This window comes from Triticum dicoccoides, chromosome 4B (assembly GCF_002162155.2).
Source record: "Triticum dicoccoides isolate Atlit2015 ecotype Zavitan chromosome 4B, WEW_v2.0, whole genome shotgun sequence".
NCBI lineage: Eukaryota > Viridiplantae > Streptophyta > Magnoliopsida > Poales > Poaceae > Triticum > Triticum dicoccoides.
Window position 1 is genome coordinate 430,111,427 of NC_041387.1, and position 7,835 is coordinate 430,119,261.

Consider the following 7,835-nt stretch of genomic DNA (forward strand, 5'->3'; position numbering starts at 1 on the left):
TCCTCCCCCGACTCCGGCCGCCCCGTTCCGCCTCGGCCTCCACCTCGATTCGCTCGGGTGAGGCCGTCGCCGGCGCCCAAACCCCATCAGTTACCCCCTCTAGCTACCAGAAGTCTAACCCCCTCCTCAATTTGGCCTTCGCAGCTCCATCCGACGAGACCCTCGACCACCCGAACCGCCGTCCGCCAGAGCAAGGCTCGCCGTCGACGTGGTGCTCGCTGGCCACCACCACCACCACCAACCGACACAGAATGGCGCCCTGAACACGGAGGTACCCTCCGATCTTCCTGCCTCGCCGTGGATCGCCGCCGGTGACCACCGCGGCTCTCGGGCGCCGACGAGCTTCGTCCCCCGTTTGAAAGTTTAAACCTGACGAGTGGGACCCACCCGTCAGCCTCTCAGTTCCTTTTAAATGACTCGTTTTTAGAAAACGCCTTCGGGCAAAATACGCTTTCCCCTCTGGGCTGGCGTATTCAAGACTGGAACGTTTTCTGTCTTTATAAGCTAGCCCCTGGAAATCTTCTGTTTCATTACAGATGAGTCCCTGGACAAAAACCTTTATAACTTTTAAACAGAAAAATATTTTTGATTGATCCTTTTTTGTCCTCTTTAAAATTTTGTCTAGTTTTTTATCAGATTTATTTGAAAAATATTTGGAATACTTTTTGTGCACCTCTTGGTATTTACGATAGCGCATATATTTTCTTTATACCGTAGATACCGAAGGAGGTGAGGGAGCCGCGAACTTCATCGAGCTAGGCTCCGACTACTCCGAACCAGGCAAGCATGTTTGAACTTTTGATATGATGATTGTTTTGGCATGTTTGCATTAAGTAGTTTATGGCATGTTGATGAACATACCGACGAATGTCCTGTTACCTGAGACGATGAGGCAAGTGAGTTTTGAAAATCCATGAGTGGATGGATGTGAGTATGCATGGCCATGTGTTGGCATGAGGATGGGTAAGATGGCAGTGTTGTAGCATGCCAGGCTTATGCCAGACTATGTGACTTCAATGTCAACTCGTATCATTCCAGTTCCTTCCATTCTTCCTTCCTTGTACTACCACATGTTTTCCGCAAGGAATATGGCTTAGTAAGTTGTAAACCGCTTTCCTGGTACACACCAAAATGGAGAGGCCGTGATGATGGTTCCATGGCCCTGGATTAAAGCCAGTCATTCGGTCAGGGGGCATGGGTGTTTCCGGTTGGGACCGAGAGGGGGGCACCCCTTAGAGCGCGCGTATATAAATTTGATCCCATGCTATTCGAGATTGTGATCTCCCCGTCTCAAAAGTTTTTCTTGGACGATGTCTAGGGTGATTCCTGGCATCGAGAGGTAGGATGGGTGTGTACTGGTTAGCTGTGTTTTCTTCCGAAATACCGTAAACGGAACTAGTCCTTCATGACTACGGAAATCCGTTGGCTGTGGGAAAATTTTTGTACAAACTCTGCAGAGTCATATATTCCTTCGAATCATCTATTCCATGTCCAAGTTCGATATTAACTTATCTTGACCAAATGTCAGTTTTGATGACAGAGACTCCGGTGAACCGCATGAGTGCTAAGTCCGGTTAAATGATTATTCCTGTGGATGGACTAACCCGTTTATTCTCATGAATTGAATATTTATTATGAGCATTATTTCCTTGTGAATAAAATCCCTTTCAGTGATGTCGCCCCGACGTCCGACTGTGGCATTTCTTTTAAAGCCCTTTATGTGGTGTCGCTAAGACGCCCGACTGTGGTATCTCTTTTAAAGCCCTTTCTGTGATGTCGCCCCGACGTCCGACTGTGGCATTCCTTTTAAAGACCTTTATGTGGTGTCGCTAAGACGCCCGACTGTGGTATTTCTTTTAAAGCCCTTTCTGTGATGTCGCCCGACGTCCGACTGTGGCATTTCTTTTAAAGCCCTTTATGTGGTGTCGCTAAGACGCCCGACTGTGGTATTTCTTTTAAAGCCCTTTCTGTGATGTCGCCCCGACGTCCGACTGTGGGATTTCTTTTAAAGCCCTTTAAGTGGTGTCGCTAAGACGCCCGACTGTGGCATCATTTCCTTATATTTATTTGTTCACCTTTCGAGGCGTCGCTTCAGACACCCGATCAGTCTTCATTTATGTTTTGTTGGGATTTCAGGCGGACTACCGCCGTTTCCCTTTTACTTTCCTCGTTATGCTAATTTTTGATTGTACATTGGTGAATTAATCATGACGCATTCATGCATGCATTTGTTATATCTTACGTCCGAACTGTCTTGCGAGTACTTTCAAAGTACTCACTGGCTTGTTGATTTGGCCAGATGATGACGAAGGCGATCTCATGGATGAAGAATTTGATAGCGAGTCCGACGCCTAGAGGAGACCCAGTCAGTCTCGTACGACCCTGGATTTGGTCACTGTATTATATCCGCTTCCGCTACCAAATAAATTCATCGAGCCTCACCTCGACGCTCGATGAGATGACAGTTTTAGAGACTTGTATCTCTCTCCCCGCTGTGTTTTTCCACCACCGCCCTATCCTCGAGTCAGTAGTATGCCTCCACACCACTGTGTCATGTCCGCCATTATGTATATTTATTGGTGTGCTTGTAATAATTTGGTTGAGCAACCGTAGTTCGACCCTGTAATATATTTTATGCTACTGGCTTATTGTATCAAGAATTTGTCTACCAGTGAGGAGGATTTCTCTCATACTGGACTCAAAAGATTGGTTTCTCAATAAATATTTTTATTGGAAAACCGGTCGTGACAATTCCTCACTAAGAAGAATCAAATTGTCGATTGTTCGGATGCCGAAGCCTTAGCGGCATTCAAACACAGCATCCACGACGAGTAGCTCGCCATACACCTCGGCCAAGAAAATCCAAGGACAATGGCAGCCTTAACAAGCCTTATGACCCGCTTTTGCGCGGGTGAAGATAGCTGACTGGCCCGTAAAGGCACCAGCGATCCCAGCACATCCGAAATAAGGGATGGCAACGGGAAGCCACGACGTAATAAAAACAAACGTCAAAACAAGGAAGAGAGCCCGGATAGCACAATGGTAAACGCTGGATTCAGGGGCTCTCGACCCGATCAGCAAAAGAAGCCACTTAAAGGCAGTAAAGAGGGACCGTCCGGTCTGAACAGAGTTCTGGACAGACTGTGCCAAATTCATGGCACCCCCGACAAACCTGTGAACCACACGCACAGAGAGTGCTGGGTCTTCAAGCAGGCCGGCTAATTAAATGCCGAACACAAGGGAAGGGAAACACCAAGTGAAGATGAGGATGAACCTCGTCAGCCGAACACTGGGGGACAGAAAAAATTCCCACCAGAGGTTAAAACAGTAAACATGATCCACGCGACTCATACATCCACAAGAAGGCACGAACGCGCACTCAGAGACGCGTACGCTATAGAGCCCATCATACCCACACCTAACTACTGGATGACTTGTCCGATCACCTTTGATCACACGAACCGCCTGACTAGTATTCGGCGCGGAGGATCAGAGGCCTTGGTGCTTGACCCAATAATCGACGGATACCATCTCACCCACGTCCTCATGGACGGCGGCAGTAGTCTCAATTTAATATACCATGACACTGTCCGCAGGATGGGGATAGACCCATCCAGAATCAGCCAAAGCAACACCACCTTTGAAGGCGTGATACCAGGCGTTGAAGCCTACGGCAGGGGCTCCGTCATGCTGAACGTAACATTCAGCTCCCCAGGCAACTCCAGAAGCGAAGAACTACTCTTCACCATCGCACCCTTCCAAAGCAGCTATCACGCATTGCTTGGAAGAGCGGCCTTCGTCCGCTTCAACGCAATACCACACTATGCCTACCTTACACTCAAGATGCCCAGTCCACGTGGCATCATCACCGTTAACGGAAACATAGAGCGCTCTTCACGCGCAGAGGAATACACAACGGCTCTAGCGGACGGACTCTAAGCGGCCTCTGATACCAAAAAGCATGACTGGTCATCAAGACCACGGACACGGTTAGACGAGTCCGACAGCCCGGATAAAAATGAGCCAGGGCGTAGTATACGTAATCCCATAGAGGACACCAGGGGCTATAAATATTTAACAAAACCCCACTGATGGCCTGACCTCATTTACAGGCCAATGCCTTACACTTTTACCATCTATCACACGCTTACGTCGTACTCTTTTACACGAAGTTTTTCTTTTTTTTACAGACACAATGCGTGTGATACCCTTCCAGGAAATGGCACAACGGAGACAAAGGCGCAGACGTGCAGCAGGGCCCCGCTCAAAGGTTTCTCTTTAGATTAAGACCCTGTGTAAACCTTTTATATTGCCTCTTGTTGTTCACACATCCCATGGGTACTACACCCACAGAGGATACTGCCGTTATTGGCATTTCGCCACGACAGATTAACGCACATACCTGGAACTACAGGGTTTATAATGAAAGGGCATTCTTCAGCCCATTTTCTGTTACAAAGTCCGAATACCTTCGGGAGTGTTCAGCGTCATGAGTTTGGCCTTATATGCATCAGCTCAGAATCATGTCTTTGGTCAAATGTTGGGTTTGCCCGGCTCCTGGGTTTGCCGCCTTATGTTTCGTTCTTATCGGCTAAGGCGGCCAAAGGAGAACTACTGCGATTGTGCCCTGGTTATTCTGAATGAGCACCTCAGTAGAGAAAGCCGAAAACTGACTGTCATGATACAGCGAGAGACTGTTCAACCACTCGAAGACTTATAGGAATCTTTAGGATCCCTCCGCATTAACGAAGGACCATTTCCTGATCATGTACACACGCGCCCGCATTCGGATGCACGCGAAGGTACCAGGGGATACATAGTAGCCCCACCGTTAGACTCCCATGGCTATGCGGAAGTGTTACAGCTATATAGTCCGGTTGCCTAGTTCGACGTGCGATCACCTCCTTAATGGACCAAGATGTTAGATCAAGTGCGATTACACATATTTTTCGCGAACACCCCCGCATTGTATGTGTGGGGGCTGAAGCCAACGGCTGCTAACTTTCAGATCACACACACTAACAGATATATATATATATATATATATATATATATATATATATATATATATATATATATATAGAACATGGATTTGCTATCCACACTAGCTCGGGCGGCTGCTATCGGAACCCTTCATTTGCTTTGAGATCCGAACCTTTGAGTGGATAAAGTTCTGATATTATAATTTGTTGAATTTCGCCACGATAATAGAGGAAAGCCGGGCTGAACCTTTTTGTTGTCAGTGGCCAGAAAAGGAAGCCTACTACCTGGCTTTGCAGGTGTATTTGGGGTAAGTGACCACGCCCCCTTTTGAATCAGCAGGGAACGGCAGTAGCTGCTTTGGGTGAGCAAGTCAGTGGGCTCATTTTGGCTATTGTCAAAAGTTCCATGGCGTTGTGTGCTTGTCTATTGGTGTTTAAACTGCCATTTTCATCTAGCAAGGCGTGCATTTCTCGGCACCATTTTGGAGAAGCAGTAATGGTTCTGCCGCGCTGGAAAGGGGTGGCAAGACTTGCCATATTTAGTCTAGGTTGGTTAAATATAGTTCTGCACCGTCCTGTAGTAAATACCTGTCGTGTGATTAACTCCAACTTGCAGAGGGTCCCCGACGTCCATGGCGTGGTTCGCTACTCTAGAGTACATGGGTGATAGATAAAGAATGGCGCTCGATTGCTCTATAAAACTTCAACGCGTCGTATGTAGGCGACCCAGCACAGCCCCCAGCACATCGGATACCCACCACGAGTGCAGGTCAAAGTCATTTTTTCTCGGTGCGAGCAGTGTCCACCTGCTCTACCTTTCGCGTTCGCAGTATTTCAGGCTGCCTCTGTCCAGCAACAGCAGCCGAATTCAGGGAAAGTATGCCAGCAATCCTGCCACTGTGTTTCATGCATATCGATGCATGGTCAAATAGCATCCGCCAATGACGCACAAGGTCCAGGATTGCATGCCCATTAGCACTTGGCCCTACGTACGCGCATATATGTCATGTCAAAGGTCGCTGAGTATATACCATATCACATGATTGGATTCAATGACGTGTAGGTGTAGTGGACCAAGCCAGCTTATACTTGCATCCTGCATTGACGTGTAGAAAGGTTCTCATTACACATAAGAGGGTGCCCCCTGCGAGTATGCTTGGTTCCGGCAATGTAAAATGTAGGTTCCCATGCAACCTAAGCGATGAGGTCAAACTATACCACTCTCTCACTCATAAATAAATCCTCTCTATATATCCGTCTATCTATCTATATATCTGTCACTATCTCTTTCTAATCGCTTATCCATATAGGATGTCCGGTGTCACATTCATATGGCTTTGACCATGCGAAGAAGAATACTCGCCTATCCATATACATATGGTATTGACACATGTCGTTCATGGCGAGCAAATGACATGACAAGGGGATGATTCGGTGCTACGGTATCAGTTGTCTATGACACCAACATACGTTTCTGGCATCGTTGTCCTCATGCATCTCAGAGGGGTAGCTCAATTGGTGTGCGCGAGGTTATAACACAATATAAAGGAGGTTTCTCCATTGGTGAGATGGTGGTGTTGTTTGGTTCTTTCGGGAGATGCCTAATCATGCACACGCGAGGCTGATTGGGAATGGAAAAAAAAGAGCAACTGTCCCGTGGGTGACGCGATGAGTTTACACCCCCGTACTGCAAGGTTCCTTACGCGCAATAGAGGGTTCCCCCCATCGGAGTGGGTGGGGTTCCAACAATAAAGAAGGATGGTTCTCGCTCTCGAGATGGCGGGGACTGGTGGGGGCGCATGGGTGGGGTTCCGGCATCGCTGTCCCCGCGAATGTTCGTCACACATCTTAGAGGGGTAGCTCAAATTGGTGTGCGCGAGGGTATAACACAATATAAATGAGGGTTCTCCATCGGTGAGATGGGGGTGTTTGGTTCTTTTGGGAGATGCCTAATCACGCACACGCGAGGCTGATTGGGAATGGAAAAAAGGGGCAACTGTCCCGTGGGTGACGCGATGAGTTTACACCCCTGCCGCGAAGAAGAAGACTTGCATATCCATATACATATGGTTTTGACACGTCTCATTCATGACAAGAAAATAACATGACAGGGAGGCGATTCGGTGCTACGGTATCAAATGTTTATGAAACCAACATCTGAGAGAGGTAGCTCAATTTGTGTGCGCAAGGTTATAACCCAATATAAAGGAGGGTCTCCATTCGGTGAGATGGTGGTGTTTGTTTGGTTCTTTTGGGAGATGCCTAATCATGCACGCGCGAGCCTGATCGGGAATGGAAAATAAGGGGCAACTGTCCCATGGGTGACGCGATGAGTTTACACCCCTACTGCAAGGTTCCTTACCCACAACAGAGGGTTTCCCCCCATCAGAGTGGGTGGGGTTCTGACAATAAAGAAGGACAGTTCTCGCTCTCGAGATGGCGGGGACTGGTGGGGGGGAGTGCATATAGGCGCGTGGGTGGGGTTCCGGCATCGTTGTCCCCGCGAATGTTCCTCACGCTTCTCAGAGGGGTATCTCAATTGGTGTGCGCAAGGTTATAACACAATATAAATGAGGATTCTACATCGGTGAGATGGGGGTGTTGTTTGGTTCTTTCGGGAGGTGCCTAATCATGCACACGCGAGGCTGATTGGGAATGAAAAAAAAGGGGCAACTATCCTGTGGGTGTGACACGATGAGTTTACACCCCTACTGCAAGGTTCCTTACGCACAACAGAGGGTTCCCCCCATCAGAGTGGGTGGGGGTTCCGACAATGAAGAAGGACGGTTCTTGCTCTCGAGATGGCGGGGGACTAGGGGGGTGGGGATGCATATAAGCGCGTGGGGGCTACAT